Genomic DNA, 15,901 nt, shown 5'->3' on the forward strand with positions numbered 1-15,901 from the left:
ATGAAGTATCATAGGGGGGTGTAGTCATTGATGCTAACACCAGTATACTCAGATGCATATAAGGTATCATGGGGGGGTGTAGTCATCGATGCTAACACCAGTATACACTGATGCATATGAAGTATCATAGGGGGGTGTAGTCATTGATGCTTACACCAGTATACTCTGATGCATATGAGGTATCATAGTGGGGTGAAGTCATAATATCAATGTAGAGATTCAGAATGTTGTCAGTTATGATGTTGACAATGTTGAAATGTCGGCATTGGATGTGTCAACATGTGCAGAATGTTAATATCTGAAATGTATCTACATGATAAATGTTGACATGGTCAATGTTGACGACAAACTTCATGCCGACACTAGGGCCATGTCGACATTCTCATGTCAAAATTGTGAATGTTAACAAAAACTACCACAACCATTGTAGGTACAGGCAAATGCATAAACTGTTCTGATGGTTTGCCTCTAGAAACCTTATTTCTGGCACATGCAGTGGTGCAAGTATGTGGATACATCCGGGTACGGCATAGACTTAAGAATTTGGCAGCGGGTACGCAGTACAACCTGCCACACACTTTACACCCATGTCCGCTATTACCACAATTATAATGTGCCACCGAACAACAAGACCATGGTGCTTGGCAGCATGATGGTGCCTCCCACTTTGTCAGGATAATGGGGAGTGCGATGGTGGCGTCATATCACGCTTCCTCCTCTGGCGGCTGTGACTGCCGCAAAGAGAGAAGCCTGGTTGCACTGTCCCTTGCTGTTTGCAACAGTGCAGCTGTTTCCCTTCACTCAGCTTGTGTGATGCATTGGCACTGAGCGGCTTTTGTTATTCACAGGCTGGGCTACTGGGCATGTCTCTGGCTTCCCTGAGTGGGGTGATTAATTTCTAATATAATGTGGACACTACTATATATTTCTATTAATATGAAGGCAATACTATATATCTCTACTGTAATGTGCACACTACTATATAATTCTATTATACCGGAGGCACTACTACAGTATATATTCCTGGGGGTATTACTATATATTGTTATTAAATTGGGGGCATTACTACTGTATATATATTTATTATACTTTGTACAGTATGTCTATTATACTGGAGATATTACTATATGTTTCTAGCCTTACCTTCAGAGTGCAAAGAAAAGGGTATGTATCATGTGGCCACACCGCTAGTGTCATGTAGCCACTCCCCCTAGTGTCATGTGACCACTTCCCCGCACACCACATGGCCACGCCCATATTTCGACACTCAGTACCACTAAAAAAATATTTCTACTTACATCACTGGGCAAATGTATCACATTCAGCAACATATGCCTGTGTCTTTCTTAAGCCATGGCGACTATACCTCTCTAGAGAGAAGATCAAGAGTCTTACTGATGTTAGGGTGACTTGAAATCTTGTAATAAACCTCAGTTGAGACAACCTGTCTAAATTCTTGGGTACGAATTATCAGCTATCAGGTGACGCCACGTGATCGTGTTTCTGGATTGAAAGCAAAAGATATTAATAAATCTGTACTAATTAGAAAAGAAAGAAATCTGAGATTACAGAGTAATGTACTATTGTTTGTACTTTAATTAGATTCATATAGAACCCACAGCAGCCAGATATAATTAAACATAAAAAAAAAACATCTTATCCACTTCAAATTTGCATTTCTTCGTTTTTCTTATGAGTGATTTTTCCCTTCCCTGACACGGCAATATGCCCTTGCAATAATGTTCCCCCCTGGTAGAGGATGGCATCCAAGTAAACCCCTATGAACTCGCCAAATATTTTCTAAAAACCACATTAATCAAATATTGAAAGAAAGCTGGGGCATTAAATACACTGATAAAAATCTTTAGGTACTATTAACAGTAATACTGTCATCTGCTCAACGCCTTCTTTTATTTTAATCAATTTCTAGGCGAGCCTGAGGCCAATTTTTGAAAATTCTGTAGTTCCTTGAATGAATGTCTTAAGATTGTGAATCACCTTGGAGTAATGACATGATAATCCTTATTCTTTACTGTTCAGGTCCTGAGCACTGTGGTCTGAGCTTAAAATATAATTACAACTTTCTTTTATGTTTTCTGGTCACCAGTACACCAGTGAGGGAGATGCACTTAAGCTTCTATGACCCAACACTAAATGATCTGACAACCCTTGGATATTTCCTCCTGTACCAGCTGGGTCAGGACCTTTTATATATTATCTTTCAATACCTGGACTGCTATAACATAATCTAAGTCTTCAGTTTTTCAGATACTGTACATTTATACCCCTTTCACATCGTCAATGCCGGATCCTACCCGGGAATTGGAAACGGGTCCTTCCCAAGTTGGATCCGGCATTGGACGCTGCTGTTGGCTTCCCCGACACGGCAATATGCCGGGCGGGTTGCCATAGCAGCGGGGGGTGGAGCCGGCAGCGGGGGCAGAGCCGGCACTGGGAGATGAGATCATCTTCACGCCGCCTCTCCCTGTTGTAGTAAACGGGTCCCAGGTTGCATCGACCCGGGAGCCCATTTACACTGCCATTGACCTGGTATTCAATCCGGGTATAACACTGCTTTATTCCCGGGTTGAATTGCCGGGTCAGGCGACCCAGGATTTCCGACATGGCGCTTTTATACCGCACGCTGACCCGTGTCGACCCGGCAATATGCAGGGTCGATACCAGGTTATTTGTGCAGTGTGAAAGGGGTATTACAAAACTAGGTCCAGTCTTCACCTAGAGCAACCCCTATTAACGATAGATAGCTATGTGCTATTTCCTAGCTCTTGCTCGTTAGACTATATGAAAGGCTTGAGTATGCAATCAGAAGAGTTGAGACTAGATCCTTGAGATAAGAAACGCCAAGTACACAATCAGAGAAGTAAGTAATATAAACAGCAATAATAGATACCACCCTGAATTGTATAATTGTTAGCAGGCAAGTAACAGAATTGGGTCTGGTCACAATTCATAGTCAGGGAAGGCAGCAGGAAAGGATATAAAAAGCTGATATTAGTCTGAGCTGCAGACTCCATTTGTTCTTAAGTGTAATTACAATAGGTTGAATTCTGCTTGCACCTCTCTCCACTCCAATCTCTCCCCAAAGCTGCTGCTCAGTTCATCTTCCTCTTTAAACAAACTGCTTCTAGCTCCCCTGTTAACCAGGTCTTACATGAGCTCCCTTTGCCCTTGATGATCCAATGCCAACTCCTCATACTCAACTATAAAGCCCTCAAGAAACCTCTCCCTCCTACATCTCCTTCCACATTCCCATTTACCCACTTCAATAGACAATGACTGTTGACTCTACTTCCAACTGATTATCCCAGTCCATTCCTTACTCCAAGATTTTAATCGTGAAGCTACCTACCCCTGGAACTCTTTCCATCTGCCTATAAAACTCTCCACCTCTCTCCAAGGCTTTAAATGGGCTCTCAAAACCCCATTTCTTATTAAAGCCTCCTAAGAGGGGTGTCATAAAGTTTTAATTATCACCATGAAGTTATTGAGATATCCGGATATAATTTTATCAACATAATCTTTGATCCTTATTGTATGTGCATGATGTTATAAATTACAGCTGCTTATGTCAACTTGTACATTTCAGGAGCTGGTAGATGTCATTAACATGCTTTAGGGACAAAACTGAAGCCTGCAGTGTTATTAAGTTCCTCCATTTGAAGGGTAACAGTGCCCACCAAATCCAGGATAAAATGGTGGCTATTTATTGTGATGAAATTGCATCATATGACATTGTTGTAAGGGGAAAAGGAAATTTCAAACTGGACACATGCCCCTCTCAGATGAACCTCGGCCTGGGAGACCCTCAACCATGGATGATCTTGTCCGCCGGCGGGCCTTTCATTCCCTAGTCCAATGAAAGGCCCGCCGGCCTTCGAGGACAAGATCATCCATGGTTGAGGGTCTCCCAGGCCGAGGTTCATCTGAGAGGGGCATGTGTCCAGTTTGAAATTTCCTTTTCCCCTTACAACAATGTCATATGATGCAATTTCATCACAATAAATAGCCACCATTTTATCCTGGATTTGGTGGGCACTGTTACCCTTCAAATGGAGGAACTTAATAACACTGCAGGCATCAGTTCTTTCATGGCCATTGGAGTGGCCATGAAAGAACCTGGTCTTAGTTATGGAAGTGTGTGGAAGATTACACATGAGCAACTGCACCTGTCTAAAGTGTCATCACGATGGGTTCTCCACTTACTGACCCCATTTCACTAGCAAACTCGATGTGAACGTTTGCAGTGGATGAGGACTCTGTTGGAGCAGGATGAAGAAATCTGCAGGGAAGGTCATGCTGTCCATTTTTTAGGACTGTTGTGGCATAATTCTAACTGTTTACCCAAGGGTCAGACCATCACCAGCGGTTACTACTGCACCCTTCTGCTGAAATTGTAAGATGCCTTGAAAGAAAAATGCTGTTGTTTAATCAGCAAAGACACCCGCCTACTAGCCGACAGTGCACCCGCACATTACACCCCATGACAGGGGTGGCTATGAAATTTTTCCCATTTCCCGTTTTTGGTGATCTCACACCCAGTGGCTTCTTTCTCTTCCCTGAGATGAAGAAGCCAGTGAAAAGGGTAGATGATTCGACAACACAAATTATGTAATTCTGGAGCGGAACAGTGGTTCTCGTGGCAATCACTGGACTTCTATAATAATGAGTTGTGGTAAGTCAAGAAATGCTGGCAGAAATGTGTGGCTCTGCAGGACAACTATGTCACACAGCGCATTTGCTCTATGGGCGCAACCGACTGCATCCATGCCTGCTACCTATGACACTCAAGCTGCAATGGTGGTCCTGGAGCACATACATGCAGCGTGTCTGGATCCCAAGTCTGTCAGGCAGCGATATCCAGTGCTTGACTCTCTGTAGTTGGCTTCCCCCTGTCTGCTGCACAGCAGCATGGTTGGGTTGAGATCTGCAAGGTGGCTAAGAGTGGTCCTTATGATGTGTCCGGCTGTTTGCCCACTGATGCTGCTTCTCTGTCCTCCAATTCTGTGTCTTGGCGATCGGAAAACTGCAGAGGAGCCAGAGCCAGGGCATGTGTATCAGGAATATTGCAAAAAGGCTGAGGAATGAGGATGAGGAGATGAATGAGAAGTAGGAATGATGATGATGATGACGATGAAGAGGAGGAATAAGGATAAGGGGCTCTACTGTTGTGCAATGTGTGTAATCAGCTCTGCTGTCCAGCATAACTTGTAAATGGGGCTCTACTGTGCAGTGTAATGTGAATAAGATACACTACAGTGTGTGTAATGTGAATTGGCATTATTCTGTGGCCATGCCTCTTCCCCACAAAGTCAGTGTCACGTCACTATATTTGTATCCCTGTTTCGAATATGGGGGTTGGGGGGCACCAATTCTCTTTCTGGCACAGGGCACCAAAATGTCAAGTTATGACACTGGTGTATACATTATGTAATAACTTCTGTCATATAGTTTTAATAAATAAAAAATTATAAAACATTTTTTTATACAAAACCCTGAAAGGCTATTTCTTTTTTTATGCCACAGTATAATTTGTGTTACCAATTTTAAGAATTTAATGTGCATTCTAAAACCCCATAGTAACGCTTCTGAACACTGAGATGCCCTACCCATACTCCTGCAACACAAATATTTACATTTGGATCTCATAGATCACACCTACTGTACCGCTCACAGGTGTCATCCGCAGTGGAACCTAGAGATTGTGTTCCAGTACATACTAGAGATGAGCGGGTTCGGTTCCTCGGAAACCGAACCCGCCCGAACTTCAGGTTTTTTTACACGGGTCCGAGCGACTCGGATCTTCCCGCCTTGCTTGGTTAACCCGAGCGCGCCCGAACGTCATCATCCCGCTGTCGGATTCTCGCGAGGCTCGGATTCTATCGCGAGACTCGGATTCTATATAAGGAGCCGCGCGTCGCCGCCATTTTCACACGTGCATTGAGATTCATAGGGAGAGGACGTGGCTGGCGTCCTCTCCGTTTATAGAGAAGAGAGTGAGACTAGAGTAGAGAGAGACACAGTAGTAATTTTGGGGAGCATTAGGAGGAGTACTACTACTTGCTGAAGTGATAGATAGATAGTGTGACTGTATAATGTATATCTGACTTGTGGGGGAGACACTGACAGTGGGGAGCAGTTAGAGTCTGAGAGCAGGACTCAGGAGTACATATAACGTACAGTGCACACTTTTGCTGCCAGAGTGCCACACTGCCATTGTGACCACACTGACCACCAGTATAATATATATTGTGATTGTCTGCTTAGGAGTACTACTTGCAAGTTGCTGATAGTGTGACCAGTGACCTGACCACCAGTTTAATAATCACCACTAGTTTAATATATATATATATATATATATAATTGTATATAATATATATATAATATTGTATACCACCTACCCGTGGTTTTTTTTTTTTCTTTCTTCTTTATACATACTACTATAGTAGCTTACTGTAGCAGTCTGCGGTGCTGCTGAGCTGACAGTGTCCAGCAGGTCCGTCATCAGTCATTACATAATAAATATATCTACCTGTCCGGCTGCAGTACTAGTGTGATAATATATATATATATATATATATATATATATATTGATTTCATCTCATTATCATCCAGTCTATATTAGCAGCAGACACAGTACGGTAGTCCACGGCTGTAGCTACCTCTGTGTCGGCAGTCGCTCGTCCATCCATAATTGTATACCACCTACCCGTGGTTTTTTTTTTCTTTCTTCTTTATACATACTACTATAGTAGCTTACTGTAGCAGTCTGCGGTGCTGCTGAGCTGACAGTGTCCAGCAGGTCCGTCATCAGTCATTACATAATAAATATATCTACCTGTCCGGCTGCAGTACTAGTGTGATATTATATATATATATATTGATTTCATATCATTATCATCCAGTCTATATTAGCAGCAGACACAGTACGGTAGTCCACGGCTGTAGCTACCTCTGTGTCGGCAGTCGCTCGTCCATCCATAATTGTATACCACCTACCCGTGGTTTTTTTTTTTCTTTCTTCTTTATACATACTATAGTAGCTTACTGTAGCAGTCTGCGGTGCTGCTGAGCTGACAGTGTCCAGCAGGTCCGTCATCAGTCATTACATAATAAATATATCTACCTGTCCGGCTGCAGTACTAGTGTGATATTATATATATATATATATTGATTTCATCTCATTATCATCCAGTCTATATTAGCAGCAGACACAGTACGGTAGTCCACGGCTGTAGCTACCTCTGTGTCGGCAGTCGCTCGTCCATCCATAATTGTATACCACCTACCCGTGTTTTTTTTTTTTTCTTTCTTCTTTATACATACTACTATAGTAGCTTACTGTAGCAGTCTGCGGTGCTGCTGAGCTGACAGTGTCCAGCAGGTCCGTCATCAGTCATTACATAATAAATATATCTACCTGTCCGGCTGCAGTACTAGTGTGATATTATATATATATATATTGATTTCATCTCATTATCATCCAGTCTATATTAGCAGCAGACACAGTACGGTAGTCCACGGCTGTAGCTACCTCTGTGTCGGCAGTCGCTCGTCCATCCATAATTGTATACCACCTACCCGTGGTTTTTTTCTTTCTTCTTTATACATACTACTATAGTAGCTTACTGTAGCAGTCTGCGGTGCTGCTGAGCTGACAGTGTCCAGCAGGTCCGTCATCAGTCATTACATAATAAATATATCTACCTGTCCGGCTGCAGTACTAGTGTGATATTATATATATATATATTGATTTCATCTCATTATCATCCAGTCTATATTAGCAGCAGACACAGTACGGTAGTCCACGGCTGTAGCTACCTCTGTGTCGGCAGTCGCTCGTCCATCCATAAGTATACTAGTATCCATCCATCTCCATTGTTTACCTGAGGTGCCTTTTAGTTGTGCCTATTAAAATATGGAGAACAAAAATGTTGAGGTTCCAAAATTAGGGAAAGATCAAGATCCACTTCCACCTCGTGCTGAAGCTGCTGCCACTAGTCATGGCCGAGACGATGAAATGCCAGCAACGTCGTCTGCCAAGGCCGATGCCCAATGTCATAGTACAGAGCATGTAAAATCCAAAACACCAAATATCAGTAAAAAAAGGACTCCAAAATCTAAAATAAAATTGTCGGAGGAGAAGCGTAAACTTGCCAATATGCCATTTACCACACGGAGTGGCAAGGAACGGCTGAGGCCCTGGCCTATGTTCATGGCTAGTGGTTCAGCTTCACATGAGGATGGAAGCACTCAGCCTCTCGCTAGAAAAATGAAAAGACTCAAGCTGGCAAAAGCACCGCAAAGAACTGTGCGTTCTTCGAAATCCCAAATCCACAAGGAGAGTCCAATTGTGTCGGTTGCGATGCCTGACCTTCCCAACACTGGACGTGAAGAGCATGCGCCTTCCACCATTTGCACGCCCCCTGCAAGTGCTGGAAGGAGCACCCGCAGTCCAGTTCCTGATAGTCAGATTGAAGATGTCAGTGTTGAAGTACACCAGGATGAGGAGGATATGGGTGTTGCTGGCGCTGGGGAGGAAATTGACAAGGAGGATTCTGATGGTGAGGTGGTTTGTTTAAGTCAGGCACCCGGGGAGACACCTGTTGTCCGTGGGAGGAATATGGCCGTTGACATGCCTGGTGAAAATACCAAAAAAAACAGCTCTTCGGTGTGGAAGTATTTCAACAGAAATGCGGACAACATTTGTCAAGCCGTGTGTTGCCTTTGTCAAGCTGTAATAAGTAGGGGTAAGGACGTTAACCACCTCGGAACATCCTCCCTTATACGTCACCTGCAGCGCATTCATAATAAGTCAGTGACAAGTTCAAAAACTTTGGGCGACAGCGGAAGCAGTCCACTGACCAGTAAATCCCTTCCTCTTGTAACCAAGCTCACGCAAACCACCCCACCAACTCCCTCAGTGTCAATTTCCTCCTTCCCCAGGAATGCCAATAGTCCTGCAGGCCATGTCACTGGCAATTCTGACGATTCCTCTCCTGCCTGGGATTCCTCCGATGCATCCTTGCGTGTAACGCCTACTGCTGCTGGCGCTGCTGTTGTTGCTGCTGGGAGTCGATGGTCATCCCAGAGGGGAAATCGTAAGACCACTTTTACTACTTCCACCAAGCAATTGACTGTCCAACAGTCCTTTGCGAGGAAGATGAAATATCACAGCAGTCATCCTGCTGCAAAGCGGATAACTGAGGCCTTGGCATCCTGGGTGGTGAGAAACGTGGTTCCGGTATCCATCATTACTGCAGAGCCAACTAGAGACTTGTTGGAGGTACTGTGTCCCCGGTACCAAATACCATCTAGGTTCCATTTCTCTAGGCAGGCGATACCGAAAATGTACACAGACCTCAGAAAAAGAGTCACCAGTGTCCTAAAAAATGCAGCTGTACCCAATGTCCACTTAACCACGGACATGTGGACAAGTGGAGCAGGGCAGGGTCAGGACTATATGACTGTGACAGCCCACTGGGTAGATGTATGGACTCCCGCCGCAAGAACAGCAGCGGCGGCACCAGTAGCAGCATCTCGCAAACGCCAACTCTTTCCTAGGCAGGCTACGCTTTGTATCACCGGTTTCCAGAATACGCACACAGCTGAAAACCTCTTACGGCAACTGAGGAAGATCATCGCGGAATGGCTTACCCCAATTGGACTCTCCTGTGGATTTGTGGCATCGGACAACGCCAGCAATATTGTGTGTGCATTAAATCTGGGCAAATTCCAGCACGTCCCATGTTTTGCACATACCTTGAATTTGGTGGTGCAGAATTTTTTAAAAAACGACAGGGGCGTGCAAGAGATGCTGTCGGTGGCCAGAAGAATTGCGGGACACTTTCGGCGTACAGGCACCACGTACAGAAGACTGGAGCAACACCAAAAACGCCTGAACCTGCCCTGCCATCATCTGAAGCAAGAAGTGGTAACGAGGTGGAATTCAACCCTATATATGCTTCAGAGGTTGGAGGAGCAGCAAAAGGCCATTCAAGCCTATACAATTCAGCACGATATAGGAGGTGGAATGCACCTGTCTCAAGCGCAGTGGAGAATGATTTCAACGTTGTGCAAGGTTCTGCTGCCCTTTGAACTTGCCACACGTGAAGTCAGTTCAGACACTGCCAGCCTGAGTCAGGTCATTCCCCTCATCAGGCTTTTGCAGAAGAAGCTGGAGACATTGAAGGAGGAGCTAACACGGAGCGATTCCGCTAGGCATGTGGGACTTGTGGATGGAGCCCTTAATTCGCTTAACAAGGATTCACGGGTGGTCAATCTGTTGAAATCAGAGCACTACATTTTGGCCACCGTGCTCGATCCTAGATTTAAAACCTACCTTGGATCTCTCTTTCCGGCAGACACAAGTCTGCTGGGGTTCAAAGACCTGCTGGTGAGAAAATTGTCAAGTCAAGCGGAACGCGACCTGTCAACATCTCCTCCTTCACATTCTCCCGCAACTGGGGGTGCGAGGAAAAGGCTCAGAATTCCGAGCCCACCCACTGGCGGTGATGCAGGGCAGTCTGGAGCGACTGCTGATGCTGACATCTGGTCCGGACTGAAGGACCTGTCAACGATTACGGACATGTCGTCTACTGTCACTGCATATGATTCTCTCCCCATTGAAAGAATGGTGGAGGATTATATGAGTGACCGCATCCAAGTAGGCACGTCACACAGTCCGTACTTATACTGGCAGGAAAAAGAGGCAATTTGGAGGCCCTTGCACAAACTGGCTTTATTCTACCTAAGTTGCCCTCCCACAAGTGTGTACTCCGAAAGAGTGTTTAGTGCCGCCGCTCACCTTGTCAGCAATCGGCGTACGAGGTTACTTCCAGAAAATGTGGAGAAGATGATGTTCATTAAAATGAATTATAATCAATTCCTCCGTGGAGACATTGACCAGCAGCAATTGCCTCCACAAAGTACACAGGGAGCTGAGATGGTGGATTCCAGTGGGGACGAATTGATAATCTGTGAGGAGGGGGATGTACACGGTGATATATTGGAGGATGATGATGAGGTGGACATCTTGCCTCTGTAGAGCCAGTTTGTGCAAGGAGAGATTAATTGCTTCTTTTTTGGTGGGGGTCCAAACCAACCCGTCATTTCAGTCACAGTCGTGTGGCAGACCCTGTCACTGAAATGATGGGTTGGTTAAAGTGTGCATGTCCTGTTTATACAACATAAGGGTGGGTGGGAGGGCCCAAGGACAATTCCATCTTGCACCTCTTTTTTCTTTAATTTTTCTTTGCGCCATGTGCTGTTTGGGGAGTGTTTTTTGGAAGGGCCATCCTGCGTGACACTGCAGTGCCACTCCTAGATGGGCCAGGTGTTTGTGTCGGCCACTAGGGTCGCTTATCTTACTCACACAGCTACCTCATTGCGCCTATTTTTTTCTTTGCGTCATGTGCTGTTTGGGGAGTGTTTTTTGGAAGGGCCATCCTGCGTGACACTGCAGTGCCACTCCTAGATGGGCCCGGTGTTTGTGTCGGCCACTAGGGTCGCTTATCTTACTCACACAGCTACCTCATTGCGCCTCTTTTTTTCTTTGCGTCATGTGCTGTTTGGGGAGTGTTTTTTGGAAGGGCCATCCTGCGTGACACTGCAGTGCCACTCCTAGATGGGCCCGGTGTTTGTGTCGGCCACTAGGGTCGCTTATCTTACTCACACAGCTACCTCATTGCGCCTCTTTTTTTCTTTGCGTCATGTGCTGTTTGGGGAGTGTTTTTTGGAAGGGCCATCCTGCGTGACACTGCAGTGCCACTCCTAGATGGGCCCGGTGTTTGTGTCGGCCACTAGGGTCGCTTATATTACTCACACAGCTACCTCATTGCGCCTCTTTTTTTCTTTGCGTCATGTGCTGTTTGGGGAGTGTTTTTTGGAAGGGCCATCCTGCGTGACACTGCAGTGCCACTCCTAGATGGGCCCGGTGTTTGTGTCGGCCACTAGGGTCGCTTATCTTACTCACACAGCTACCTCATTGCGCCTCTTTTTTTTCTTTGCGTCATGTGCTGTTTGGGGAGTGTTTTTTGGAAGGGCCATCCTGCGTGACACTGCAGTGCCACTCCTAGATGGGCCCGGTGTTTGTGTCGGCCACTAGGGTCGCTTATCTTACTCACACAGCTACCTCATTGCGCCTCTTTTTTTCTTTGCGTCATGTGCTGTTTGGGGAGTGTTTTTTGGAAGGGCCATCCTGCGTGACACTGCAGTGCCACTCCTAGATGGGCCCGGTGTTTGTGTCGGCCACTAGGGTCGCTTATCTTACTCACACAGCTACCTCATTGCGCCTCTTTTTTTCTTTGCGTCATGTGCTGTTTGGGGAGTGTTTTTTGGAAGGGCCATCCTGCGTGACACTGCAGTGCCACTCCTAGATGGGCCCGGTGTTTGTGTCGGCCACTAGGGTCGCTTATCTTACTCACACAGCTACCTCATTGCGCCTCTTTTTTTCTTTGCGTCATGTGCTGTTTGGGGAGTGTTTTTTGGAAGGGCCATCCTGCGTGACACTGCAGTGCCACTCCTAGATGGGCCAGGTGTTTGTGTCGGCCACTAGGGTCGCTTAGCTTACTCACACAGCTACCTCATTGCGCCTCTTTTTTTCTTTGCGTCATGTGCTGTTTGGGGAGTGTTTTTTGGAAGGGCCATCCTGCGTGACACTGCAGTGCCACTCCTAGATGGGCCCGGTGTTTGTGTCGGCCACTAGGGTCGCTTATCTTACTCACACAGCTACCTCATTGCGCCTCTTTTTTTCTTTGTGTCATGTGCTGTTTGGGGAGCGTTTTTTGGAAGGGCCATCCTGCGTGACACTGCAGTGCCACTCCTAGATGGGCCCGGTGTTTGTGTCGGCCACTAGGGTCGCTTAGCTTAGTTATCCAGCGACCTCAGTGCAAATTTTAGGACTAAAAATAATATTGTGAGGTGTGAGGTATTCAGAATAGACTGAAAATGAGTGGAAATTATGGTTTTTGAGGTTAATAATACTTTGGGATCAAAATGACCCCCAAATTCTATGATTTAAGCTGTTTTTTAGTGTTTTTTGAAAAAAACACCCGAATCCAAAACACACCCGAATCCGACAAAAAAAATTCGGTGAGGTTTTGCCAAAACGCGGTCGAACCCAAAACACGGCCGCGGAACCGAACCCAAAACCAAAACACAAAACCCGAAAAATTTAAAGTGCACATCTCTAGTACATACACAATGACATGTGTACAGATTACAGTTCATTTATATGGCTGAGTTTTCTCTTTTTATTAGACTGTCCCATAGCTCCACATATGGTCATAACATGTGTAACTTTGCTAATAATATATTTGTATATTTTAATTTGATACACTGTATTTAAAACTAATATTTCATTATTGATTGAAGTGTCAGTTAATAAAAAATTTTTGTAAATTCTCATTTCATCCTAGGGATTAACTCAGGACCAGATTAACCTTTGTGGTGGCCTCAGGTAAACTAACTTGTTCCTAATAATAAAATATGCTGGCGATTTTATTAAAAAGTATAGTGCCTGATTCAGAAAGGCGCTGAAAGCTGTTGTATACAGAGACGCTGAATTGCTCATATAGGAGGCCATACTCTGACGGAGACACTGCACCTGCCATAGTGGTACAAGTTTCAATGGTGCAACCAATAGTGCGTCTAAAGATGCACCCAGTGGTATTATATAGTTCATGGATGCTGACAGTTATTATCACAGTCCTTGCACACGGATTTCCATGAGGAAAGGACCTGGTAGCAGCATTTGCATAAAGATGCAGACATGACTATGTCCAACTCAGATCAAGCCCAATAATGAACAGATACTCCCAGAATCACAAGTGTGTTGAAGTTGAACACACTGTAGTAGTGGCTCCAGTTCAAATTATGCTACACAGAATCCGCAGTTCACATATGCCACAGTGCCAACCAACCCCCCCTCCCCCACCCCCTCACCCTCCATCCCCACAAACACACACATTTTTTTATGTAGCTTTGTGTGGGGGCCTGGGGCAACAGCTCCGGCTGCTCTGTTGGTAATCCAGCTCTGGATATTGGGAGACAGCTGACTACTGCAGTTGTAGTAGAAAACAAGCAAGTAGGAGATACATGTGAAAACTCAATAATAATGTAATCATCTAGAATTTCTCAATGTCAGATACTAAGCATACAATAATGTAGTATAAATACATTCCCACAGAACAGTACATGTACCATGTTGTCATATCCTGCAGCTATGTCCTATGCATATGCGCTCAGTTCTATAGAATGCACATTGTTTTGTCTGTCTCTGCAGGGGTGCAGTGCTGGGCAGATTGGAGCATTCCAGGCTACATGTGGACTGGATGCATCTATGGGGGTCATTCCGAGTTGATCGCTCGCTAGCTACTTTTTGCAGCGCTGCGATCAGATAGTTGCCGCCTATGGGGGAGTGTATTTTCGTTTTGCAAGCGTGCGAACGCTTGTGCAGCCAAGCGGTACAAAAACAGTTTGTGCAGTTTCTGAGTTGCCCAGAACTTACTCAGCCGCTGCGATCACTTCAGCCTTTTCGTGTCCGGAATTGACGTCAGACACCCGCCCTGCAAACGCTAGGACACACCTGCGTTTTTCCAGACACTCCCAGAAAATGGTCACTTGACACCCACAAACATCTTCTTCCTGTCAATCTCCTTGCGATCGGCTGTGCGAATGGATTATTCGTTAAATCCATCGCTAGCAACGATCCGCTTTGTACCCGTACGATGGCCCTCATTCCGAGTTGTTCGCTCGGTATTTTTCATCGCATCGCAGTGAAAATCCGCTTAGTACGCATGCGCAATGTTCGCACTGCGACTGCGCCAAGTAACTTTACTATGATGAAAGTATTTTTACTCACGGCTTTTTCTTCGCTCCGGCGATCGTAATGTGATTGACAGGAAATGGGTGTTACTGGGCGGAAACACGGCGTTTCAGGGGCGTGTGGCTGAAAACGCTACCGTTTCCGGAAAAAACGCAGGAGTGGCCGGAGAAACGGTGGGAGTGCCTGGGCGAACGCTGGGTGTGTTTGTGACGTCAACCAGGAACGACAAGCACTGAAATGATCGCACAGGCAGAGTAAGTCTGGAGCTACTCTGAAACTGCTAAGTAGTTAGTAATCGCAATATTGCGAATACATCGTTCGCAATTTTAAGAAGCTAAGATTCACTCCCAGTAGGCGGCGGCTTAGCGTGTGTAACTCTGCTAAATTCGCCTTGCGACCGATCAACTCGGAATGAGGGCCGATGTGCCTGCGCATAGTGGTGCATACGCATGCGCTGTTCTGACCTGATCATAGCGCAGCAAAAAAAAAACTAGCGTGCGATCAGGTTGGAATTACCCCCTATGTGGGTCATTCCGAGTTGATCATAGCTGTGTTAAATTTAGCACAGCTACGATCATCCATACTGACATGCGGGGGTACACCCAGCACAGGGCTAGCCCGCCCCGCATGTCAGTCCCTGCCCCATCGCTGAAGTACAAAAATCGCTTTTGCACTTCAGGAGTAGCTCTTGGCCAGCGCAGCTGTTGCGTGCTGGCCGGGAGCTACTCGTCACTGCCCGGCTCGCAGCAGCTGCGTGTTACGTCACGCAGCCGCTGCGGCCCACCCCCTCACAGTCCGGCCACACCTGCATTGGCCGGACCGCGCCCACAAAACAGCGGCCAAACGCCGCCGTGCCGCCCCCTCCTGCCCAGCGACCGCCTCTGCCTGTCAATCAAATCGCCAAGCAACGACAGCCGTTGCCTGTCAGCCATGCGCCGGCGCACTGTGGCGCCGGCGCATTCGCAGTTCTGACCTGATTGCTGCACTGCGATGAACTGCAGTGAGCGATCAGGTCAGAATGACCCCCTATGTACATTAAGCTAGGCCACATACAAA

The sequence above is a fragment of the Pseudophryne corroboree genome, chromosome 5 (genome assembly GCF_028390025.1).
Source record: "Pseudophryne corroboree isolate aPseCor3 chromosome 5, aPseCor3.hap2, whole genome shotgun sequence".
Lineage (NCBI taxonomy): Eukaryota > Metazoa > Chordata > Amphibia > Anura > Myobatrachidae > Pseudophryne > Pseudophryne corroboree.